At 39.3% G+C, this 11,420-nt stretch overlaps 1 long non-coding RNA gene across 1 annotated transcript; it reads right to left on the reverse strand.

Moving 5' to 3' along the window:
* Positions 1-379: 379 nt before the first annotated feature.
* On the reverse strand, positions 380-4,913 carry LOC142384217 (uncharacterized). Its single transcript, XR_012770036.1, has 2 exons — positions 4,273-4,913; positions 380-3,474 (listed from the first exon to the last, which is right to left on the reverse strand). It is a non-coding gene; the product is annotated as an uncharacterized LOC142384217 (long non-coding RNA).
* Positions 4,914-11,420: the final 6,507 nt, after the last annotated feature.

Here is an 11,420-nt window from a genome sequence, read left to right on the forward strand (position 1 = left end):
GGGGGTGAGGGGGGGGTGTTTATAAATGTCCTCTACAAAGGACAAATTTGAGCGACAGGTAGTCAGGAGAATATAGTGCCTACATGGCAATTAGCGTGAGTGACTATAAAAAATTGTTTGCCCTTTGTCTCTGAATTAATCTGGATTGTAAATATAGAAGGATTTGTTATTCTCCAACTGCTAGCAGTTGTAGTTTTGTACAATTTTTGGGGTCACCAGTTGACAATAATCTGTCAGTAACATGGTGGCAGGCCTCATTCGACCTTGTGTGCTGACAGGTTGTTTTACTTTTGTTATGGAATTTTGTCTTAACTCCCTATTAAGATTTTGCTTACCATCCTATTACATCTGATGAGAAGTGAAATATAGACTTTCAATGTTTGTGCCGGCCGGCCACGTGTTTATTTCTTCTGCAAAAGAGGTCAGCTCTCACCAGTCAGCGTTCTTGGTGAGAAGAGACCCAGAACAAAGGAAATCAGAAGCATTTATACAGAAAGAGGAGGGTTTGGACTTTCAGGTGACACCTGAAAGAACACACCGTGTGTATTCTCCAACTGTCTCCTTGCCACACCCCCTGGGGGAAAGTCTCGCACTTTGGGGAGATGCAGAATCCGGAGACAATGGTCATTTGAATGATTATTGTCAATGTGTTAATCAGCAGACATTGGTCTGCAGACAGTGGATTTTACAACAAGGTGTCATTTCAAAGACAAATGGTTAGCAGACATCGAATTTACCATAACATTCCCCCCTTTTTGATTCAATTAATCACTGATAGGAGACAAACTTAAGAAAAAATAAAAAGAATAAACTAAGAAGAATAAAATGAAATGATGTAAAAACTAAAGGAAAACAATATTGAAATTGAATTTTAAAAAGATAAAAATTAGAAATCACCAACCACTTTCTTTCAATTGAGTAGAACTAATCACTAACAGAAAACAAAACAACCTTAAGAAAAATAAAAAGGAATTAAAAAAATGAAAGGGAACAAAATTAAAAATAGTCATAACTATTATCACTAATTCACACAGATTGAAAAATATATCATCCTGGCGGTTGTCTACAAGAGAGAAAATAATGGGAATATAAAAACAAACAAACAAAACCAAACCAACACAAAGCAAAACAAAGAAAATAAAAATAAACATTTACAAAATGTTATCATCAAAGTCTGATTTGGTTTCAGGAATGTGAACAGAGGTTGAATTTTGGTCGGCCTTATTGGCATACACATGAACATACGTGGAGGAGTAAATCATCTTTGTTATGAGCACATCAAACAGCCATTTTAACACGCATGGAATTAAGATGCAGAGCAAAAAGAAAATTATTATTAAAAACCGTGATGGCCATCCTTGGCTCTAAGATTTTAGCCTAGAAAGTCATTCACTGCTGGTGGGGGTTGAATGGCATCTTGCATATGTTGATGATGCTGGTAATGTTCTCATATTCATCAGAATGGTTGTTTTCAGTTCCAGAGGTCCGCTTGACCGTCTTAAAATCTACCAGCATGTTAAATTGGGAGCCATGTGGGTCGAGTGACCCATTGACTAAAACTGAGTTGTTTGTGTATACCCGAGCTTGGATATTTAATTCCACACCAATACGTGCCATGGTGTAGTTTGTTGAAACACGTCTAGTTGGCGTTTATTGAGTTGATTCCTTGCGTCGTCCTCTCTGGCGTCTGTGCGTCCTTGCACCATTCGTTCCTGATGTCATCCATCTTCCTTGGCGTCTGTGCGTCCTTGCACCATTCGTCCTCGTGTTGTTCCTCCTCGGCGTGTGTTCCTCCTTGTGCCGTTCGTCCATGTGTCATCTGCTCCTCCTCTGTCGTTCCGGTTGGCAGCTTGGCTCCTCCGTTGCCTCGGGGATCTTCCTTCCGTGGTTGGCGTGGACCCGCGTCGTTCTCTGTCATCATTTGGAAGGCCGGTGCTTCCTTCTCAGGCCCTCCACCCCCACTCAGTCATCAGGCTGGCAATCATGGCGTGAAGTGGAAGCTGGTGGTGATTTTACCTGTTAACACAGATAGACAGAATAAGTTTTGCAATATTTTAACATATTTCCTTGTGTGAGTGGAATGGAGTGGTCTGGCTACAAACTCTGTGTGTAAAAGAATTGCAAAAGGTCTTATGTGTATGTTAAATGTTTTCCTTATTCTAATATGCATAAGGACAATAGGCTTTTGTCCCTGGCAGTCCTGTTTCCTCACAACACTACGCTAATTTGATTTTAGAGTGTCATTTTCTGGCAGGGTGTTATAAACAATGTTGTTTGAGGTTAATAGCAAGAAATGTATTAATTTGGGTTATTGCAGAATTGACAAAGTGAGCTGGGAATAATCTCTGTTAGCAGAGCCTCTTTTGGTATTTTGCTGGGAATACTTCAATTCAGTTCGACCACATGTCGATCTATTACTAAGCAATTATTAAATCTATCGTCAGGTGTTCAAATGGTCCTTCTGTGGTGGGTGAGTGGGTGTGATCGTTTTGTTTTACCTGTTATGCGTTGCACAAACCATTCATGATTGATGAAACTTGAAGAAAATCTGAAAATCCTTTAGTGAAAACAATGTTGGGTTATAGCATTATTCTTCCCCCCTTTTGACACATGGTTCAACCCATGTGTCACTTATGCCAAGTGAGGAAAGAAATGTTTAGGCAGGAAAGATTTATCGTCAGGTCCACATCACACAGCTTCCTTTTCTGTGTGGCACTGGAGCGTCTTTTCCTGTGGTGTGGCGAAGGGCTGTGTTGCTGTAAGAAAGTTGGAAATGGTAACAGGAATTGATACAAAATCAGTGTGTTGGAATGTCGCTCTGTTTGCAGCCAGCGGCATCCTCGCCTGCATTTCCTGAAAGAGACAGGATCTGAGTTGTTAGTGTGAGAATAGAATATCAACATCAGAATAGACCTGCAAAGTGGGATGCAAATCTTTAGGTCATCAGCATATTGTAACGAAGTAGTGTCTGGAGAGAAAACAAAGGATTCAAGACTGTCTGAGCGCTTCATTGGCTTTCACAGTATTCTTGAAACAGACGTGTGAATGTATGGCCTCGTGTGCTGAAGTTGAAAGCAAACCAGAATTAGCTTCCTGTGTAAACCTGGAGCCTCAAATTAGATGTATGAAAAAGTTGACCATTGATACAAATATTGTATTAATTGGCTGCATTACCTGCTTGCAGACCCTGAAAAACACGCCACTGTGTTGGCTGATTTTTTTTATTTTTTATCTCTGATCTTCTTATCAGGAAATAAAGGTGTGTGTTTTGGAGAATCATCATCCGGGACAATGACTCCTGCTGCCTTAAGAGGCTCAAAGAATCGATGGCTTCTTGTTTAACTGAATTACTAAGTTTAAAGTCTGATTTTGGAGTGATGACAACATTTTCACAAACTTTGAAAAACATCATACTTACCGACAGTCCACAGTGACTTGGAGATCTCCTGTAAGGCTGTTTTAGTACAGTGTTTTCTTTGGACAAACAACAAAAGTTTTTTAGAAGTGCTTTTAGTTACCAGCTGGATTTTCCACACAGATGTCACTTTTCCTTTTTTTTTTTTTTTTTTTTTTTTTTTTTTTCTTTTTTTTTTCTTTTTTTTTTTTTCTCTAGTAAACTCTCTTTGAATTTTGTTCTGTCTTATTATTTCCTGTTCTCTATTCTTCAGTTTTTCTTCTAACTTTGATATGTCTTTTAAACTAAGGGACCCCCTATTGGGAACCCAAACATTTAGATATTTTAACCTTTTTCCCCCCACATTTCTTTTCTCATAACGTCAACAAGTGGCCCTCCCCGGAGTCCGCGCTCCTCAACGGGGACCCTGCTTCCCACCCCAACTAGGAAGCGTCGTACGACTGACTATTCTTCAAGTAGTAACAAAACTACATTAATTTAACGTCTCTGCTTCGTTTTTCTTAAAGTTTACAAGCAGCAAAAAACTACAAACATTTAACGTCTCTGCTTCGTTTTTCTTAAAGTTTACAAGCAGCAAAAAACTACAAACATTTAACGTCTCTGCTTCGTTTTTCTTAAAGTTTACAAGCAGCAAAAAACTACAAACATTTAACGTCTCTGCTTCGTTTTTCTTAAAGTTTACAAGCAGCAAAAAACTACATTAGACAAACGTTTTACGAACATTTAACATCCTCTGCTTCGTCTTCTTAAGTTTACAAGCAGCAAAAAACTTTGCCACCTGCTAAGATCATGAGAAATGGAAATGCTAAAACCCAAATTTGAAATAATAATTTAGAAGTCAATATTTCAGTACTCACCAGATGGTTTTTCGCTGATCTATGTTCGTTGGACTTCAGCGGCAACGATTCAGGACAAATACACGGTTAAGCCCTCCCGTCTTAAAAACTAAACAGACGTTCAGAGGCTGAATTATATAATTCAGGACGGCCAATCGCTTCCCGTGTCTTTGCCTCGAACGATTGCTCGTGAAATCCTGCCGACAACGCCAAATTGTTATGGAATTTTGTCTTAACTCCCTATTAAGATTTTGCTTACCATCCTATTACATCTGATGAGAAGTGAAATATAGACTTTCAATGTTTGTGCCGGCCGGCCACGTGTTTATTTCTTCTGCAAAAGAGGTCAGCTCTCACCAGTCAGCGTTCTTGGTGAGAAGAGACCCAGAACAAAGGAAATCAGAAGCATTTATACAGAAAGAGGAGGGTTTGGACTTTCAGGTGACACCTGAAAGAACACACCGTGTGTATTCTCCAACTGTCTCCTTGCCACACCCCCTGGGGGAAAGTCTCGCACTTTGGGGAGATGCAGAATCCGGAGACAATGGTCATTTGAATGATTATTGTCAATGTGTTAATCAGCAGACATTGGTCTGCAGACAGTGGATTTTACAACAAGGTGTCATTTCAAAGACAAATGGTTAGCAGACATCGAATTTACCATAACACTTTCTACGAGCTACTGTCTCATGGACCTACACCTCTAATTAAAATAAGAAATAATAAGAAATTAACTTATCAAACCATCAAGCAAACAGCAAATTAAGGAGAAAATATAGTGAAAAACATAAAGCTTTTTAATATCTAAGTTTTGATTTCTTTTATAGACTGAATAAAGAAGAGAAAATTAAATGTGCATTTGTGTGTGTGTGTGTGAATTTGACTCAGAAACACAACCTGTCACAGCCTTTTTTCAAAATAGGGTTTTTACATGCATCAGAATGAACCTTAGCTTCTACTGACGTTAGTCAATACACCATGAAACGATACGTCCATCCTTCAGACAAGGTAGCTTTGTAGCTAACCTAACCTCAGAGCTGGACAAGATGAGAAAATCATTAAAGCAAAGAGCTGATGGTGAAAAACTAAGGCAGCAGACAGACAGTGACCATATCAACACCTCACTTCAAATCAGACACCTGCTGCTGCTTGCCTTCAATAAAATCCCCACCAACCAAGAAGTTTGTTATCAACTCGTCAATGTCCATTTGAGCTTTCTTAATAAGCACTGATTTGCACTTTCACCTAACTTCCATCCCCTTCTGCCAGTCATCCTGCTCTTATTCATGCTGCCATCTTTTCCACCATAATACCTCTTATGTCCTCCTCCGTCCTTTATGCCAGTAACCAATGCTCTTCCCATCTGTGCTTATGAGACCAATTGCATCCATCCATCACAATTTAAAAACCATTGTCTGGATATCCACATCCTGCTGTTATTGAAGAGCCTGAAACACATCCTGCCAACATTTATCTATTAAAACTCCATCAGGCCTCGGCTCCACAAGACTCTGTCTGCTAAGACTGGGTCTTCTGTGATGCTGAGAGCACATTAAAGTCCCTCTGACGCAGATATTGATGTTGTCATTTATGACGTCCTTTTAAACTAATTTTACACTACAGAGATAAACAACATATAACTACTGCAAAGAATATGAACATTTGTTTTGTGCAATGAATGTAATAGAATTTAAACAGATTTCCTTACCCTAATTTCTGTTTTGTGACAATCAAAATCACAGTCAGAGGTTGAACATATACTTAAGTCCCATGGACTATAAAACCTTTAGCTAATGCTTATTTCCATTATCAAATAATCTAATTAAGTTCTCTCTTCAGGTAAAATAGCAACTTTAACTATCCCTTTTTGTTTAACCAAAGATATTGAGCTTATAATCAAAATAGACCTGACAATTATGTTCATGTTTGAACTAGAACAGAAAGAGTGAATTTTTGGCATTTTCGCTTTAGAAATAAACTTAAAAATGAACTTCTCTCAATATTTCCAACTCATTTTATGTAACTTAATTAGCTGAGTTTACTGCTGAGCTTTTCACATGCGAGCAGTTAAATGAGAACAACTTTCACATGCGATTGATTTCAAAGGTTTGTAAAGGTCGGGAAATCTTCCCCTTATTTTCAGAAAAAAAGAAAAGATTTGGGAAGGATCAGAATTTCTTTTTTAAAATTTAAAATTTGGGTTGCCGCCGTGACAGGCACCAACAAGCCTCTTGGACTGCATGTCCCCTACCTCCTCTGGCACAAGAGAGAACTTTTCACGGAGGTGGTAGTTGAAATCATCCTCACCTAGCACACCCTCACGACACGCTTGGGTCTACCAGGTCTGGCCCGCAGTTTTCCCCGCCATCTGATCCATCACCAGATGGTGGTCAGTTAAAAGCTCAGCACCGCTCTTCACCCGAGTGTTCGAACATGGTGTTTGTTATGGAGAAAGCATGACTAGCACAGAAGTCCGACAACAACTCACTGCTCAGGTTTAGATCGGGCAGGCCATTCCTCCCAATCACCCCCTTCCAAGTTACCCAGTCATCGCGCCCAGTAGAACTATGGAGTCTGTCGGTGGGGCCCTTTCCATAACCCCAACCACTCGCTCCAAGAAGGCTGAATACTCTGAAATGCTGTTTGGTACATAAGCACAAACAACAGTCAGAGTTTTCCTCCCTGTAACTTTAAGCCGCATGGAGGCGACCCTCTCATCCACCGGGATAAACTCCAACTTTGTGGCAGCCAGTTCGGAGCTTGTGTCCCTGTCCACTACTGCCTTGGCAGCATTTCACCTGCCCCCCATATTGGACCTTATGGGTGGTGGGAACCACATGATCCTCCCACATCCCCTTTTCGGGCTAAGCCCAGCTGGGTTATGTGGGCTGCCCGGCCACCATGGGCTCACTGACGAACACCACCCCCCAGCCAGGCTTCAGGGGTGGGTCCTGGTAACCCTACACTGAGCAGGGTACAAGTTTACCTGTGTTCCTACTGCATGGGGGTTTTCGGATTTTGTTCGTCTAGGTCTTCACTCCAGACCTGTTCGCCTTGGGAGACCCTACCAGGAGCTCACAATGACAAAGCTCTGTAGATCACTAGACCATGCAAGCCCTTCCCAATGCCACGATCCATGAAGGGCTTAGCATAGCAGATACTTAGCATATTGAACTAACAAACGTGCAATGCTGCAATCATACAGTTTCAGTTAAATATCATGTACAATTAATACGGAGTAAATTAACATTAAAACAAAACAGAGGCGGAGAGTAGGAGTAAGGTCACGGTGAAACAGAAGCTCTGCAGTAGAGATGTATTGGATATGTTGGTGTGAGGGAAAGAAAAGCAAGCTGTTACATAAACCTATTGCTTTAGCTAGTAATGATTTTAATGCTCCCAGGGAAGCCAATATTACAGGCATACAATTATGCAAAAATTCTTTGTGCAGGCATGTTTGCATCTCAAAAGCCAATATGGCATCATTTTCTTAAACAAACATAGCTTGCAATTAGCCTACAAAAGTATATTTAACAGCTATGCACAAAAGCAGGGTTCAATATGAATTAACTCAATGCAAAACATCAATCCAAATAAAACATTTTGACACAGTTACCCATTTCAAGTTAATTTATAACTGATATTGATGCTACCACTGCTGACCATAGCTGTGTTGAAACCTAAGAGACACAGAGCAGATCTAAAAGAGAATACCACACACTCTCATTGTTTATACATAAAAACCAAACACACAAGTACCACCTAAAGAGGATGAACACACATGCAATGTTTATTTTAGTTCTAGCAGCTAGCTCATAAAACCATACCTTTGTGAAGTGATGTAGCAGGTGGGAACAACTGTGACAGGATGGAGATAAACAAACGTGTCTGGAGGGACAAAGGCAGAAACTAGTAGCTGGCTTCCTGCCACTTTGAAGCAGAGACATTTTTTCTTCTCCACAAAAACGTCCTAAGGGGAGACGACAGCTGCTGCTGCAAGACTAGCTTGTACAACCCTAGGTTAACAGTAAAGGTGTTTTGATTTCAGAAAAGTAAGATAAAAAGGTTAATGAAGTAAAGCAAAATACTTATAGCCTCATAATTTAAAGCCACATGGCAGAAAATCTCGTTCGATTGAGGATAAATCATTGTAAAGACCCAAAATAGCCAATATCAAATTGATACAATGATATGATTAAACCCTGGAGAAATAATCAGTAACATAGCTTAACTTTCATTTGAATGTAACCACTGACACTGACAGCACACACAGACAAGACAAAGCAGCTCACCAAATGGGAGTTATTCAGACCAGTGAAGGGAAAGGCAAGCGATCGCCACAAATCTTTCGTATTAACCCTTTTCAGACATTAGAAACCTAACATTAATGTCTTCATAGATTGTGTAAACAACCGCATTCAGTCAAGCAGACATTGGTTATGTTTCATTTAAATCCTTTGTTTTTATAGCCTCTTCACTCGAGCAAATGTAGACCGTGACGGTGTCTGTTGAAAGACTTAATTCAAGAGATTAAGTGACGTAATTAAACCATTTTTTCAACCTTATTTTGAGCCACACACAAACACACACACACACATAGAAGGAAATAAACGTCTGCAAGCTTGCTATTCATTTATTTCAATTAATGTATTTTCTAAGATAAGATAAAAACACAAACACTTTTATTCCTCGTGTGTCACCAACAGGCCAATTCCACTGAATTTCATTTGCTCGGTAACTTGACTGGACAACCCTGTGGCTCCACACTCCATCGTCCCCCTGATACCCTTATTCCTCTTTACTGAATGGTGTGGAAGTACTAAAAACAGAGAATTAACCAGCCCATTCAAGACATAAAATGCTGAATTTAAAGCCAAATAAAATAAGCACACTCATATTATGGGATTAGTTTTCTTCTCGACAGCCTAAAATCGTGCTTGTTGTCTAGAATTTTTTAAAGCTAGAGATAAAATCTGAGAGGGTGCTCTAAAAGATCCAGAGACAATAAATCAATATGTACATCTTTTAGGAATAGTAGAGGAAAATGCAGTATAAACTCATTCTTGTCTTTTATGACAAGTAATGCAGTGACACAGTTCAGCAGATGTTTTTAGTTTATGTCTTTTCTCGTTAGAAATTTATTTCAAGATGTTATTTAATCCCAATTTTATTGCCAGTGGTGCTCCATCTTAAAAGCCCACTTTATTTCACGATTTAACTTTCCTATTCATCACTGTCTTTCACAATTTCCTCGGTGTTTGCCATTCAGACCAGGGTGACACAGTCGGTTCCGTGTGGTTTACTGTGAACTGCGTTGTTATTGATTAAACATCACAAAATTCTTCCCTGTGAAAACAAACACAATGCATAGAATAAATCAAACAAAGCAGTGACAGATAGATATGAGGGACTGCTTCTTTACTCACTGGCTTTATAATGAAGATAGGATATGGACACTGTAGACTGAAAGCTGCAAGGAAGAACTGTAATGAAAAAGACAAGATGACGAAGATCCCATAATGATGAGCTAAGCAAATCATCACAGTGATTATTTTAAAATAGTTAATTGGATTACTGTTCTATTCGTCTTTTTTTCTCTTTTTTAAAAGCATTGAGCATTGAAAGTCTGTGGTAGGGGAGTTTCAAAAAATCTACTTAGATGGTTTCCTCTACTGCAGATAGAACACAAGTGATGAAGATTGCAGCAAAATCTCATGTGTTGCATCAGTAAAGTTTTGAATCGATCATCATCAAAGCTTTCCTATTTTACAGTCCCTTCAGCAGCTTAATTCTGCGCCTTACATTTGGTTGATCCCGAGTCTCTCGCAACTGTTGCCACATGTCTTCTAACGTATAGTTGAGATTATAGGACAAACCTGTACAAGTCTGGCCTTCTTCTCTCAAATGTGTTATCTTGTAGTTAGTATAATTGGAACTGCTGTGTAGACTGCAGAAAATGTTCTTGCAAAGTGTAGTCAGCCTGTGCAAATGATTTAATATGCAGTTATGAAACTGTGAACTGAGTCACATTAAGAAAACAAGGACTGACTTTCACTCCTTGTTCCTCTCTGTGAAGATTTTAGATGATCTCATCTGTCCATCAATAACTACCAGCTTGAAAATACTCTCCCTCTGTATTGTGTCAGCTGCTACAGACCGGGGTCATTAATAATATAGAGAAGGAGTCAAATTCAGAGGACAAGCATTAAAAGCTTTCCAGCATAAAAATGAGAGAAAACAAAATGCAGCTGGAATCACTTTCAATAATATGTGTTTTGGCTATAGCAACAAAGAAAGAGAACAGATAATAAGCTCACAGTTGGGGAATAGGTAGAGTGCAGCGACATGTTTCATATTTCTCTTTTGTAAAATTAAAAGACCATCAAAAAAACTATCAAAACAAAGTTTTTGAATGGGGCAAGTGCCATATAATTCTGTAAGAATCATGTAAAAATGGTATGAATGTGAAAAATATCAGTCTAGAACTCAGACAAAACAATTTGTTTAAGCTCATATTATGTATTCATTAAATTCTGAACATAAATCACCGCTTTTGTGTTGCAAATGCAGCATATGTTGTAGATAGAGATACACTACAACAAGGGTTTTTGTATTTACTGAAACTACTAAACACTCATTTCCCCCCTGTCGTTTTCATACACACCTCCTCTCCTGCCTCCAGCTCTACAATGATTGCATTTCAAACATAATCATAACCTCCTTAATGATTCTTGAGTGTTGCTGTGCACACTGAATCCATGTTATCCTTTAAGACTAATGCAAAACTCATAAGTGGAGAAACTGAAATAGCCTGACTTCGCATTAGTCTTTAACCGGTGTACCAAGATTTGTACGGGAACAGGGGACTCTAACGCACCTCGCAACAGGCAGGCTGGGTAACAGAAGGTGATCAGTAGGTTATCAGTCCAAACAAAGGTACAGAATTCAAAGGGCAGTCCAAAAGGCTTGGTAAACAGGAAGTAGCAAGTACTAACTGTAGCATCTAGGTCAGACAGGGGGTTCAGCAGACAGAAGATGGAAACCATTTAAGAGACACAGTCAAAACACAAGAGAGAAGTTCTAAGAGGAACAACTGAAAAGATAGCATGGCTAAGATAATCCGACACTGGGAGATGTGAGAATGGAGCTCATATGCAGAGAGAAAGTAT

This window comes from Odontesthes bonariensis, chromosome 7 (assembly GCF_027942865.1).
Source record: "Odontesthes bonariensis isolate fOdoBon6 chromosome 7, fOdoBon6.hap1, whole genome shotgun sequence".
Classification (NCBI taxonomy): Eukaryota; Metazoa; Chordata; class Actinopteri; order Atheriniformes; family Atherinopsidae; genus Odontesthes; species Odontesthes bonariensis.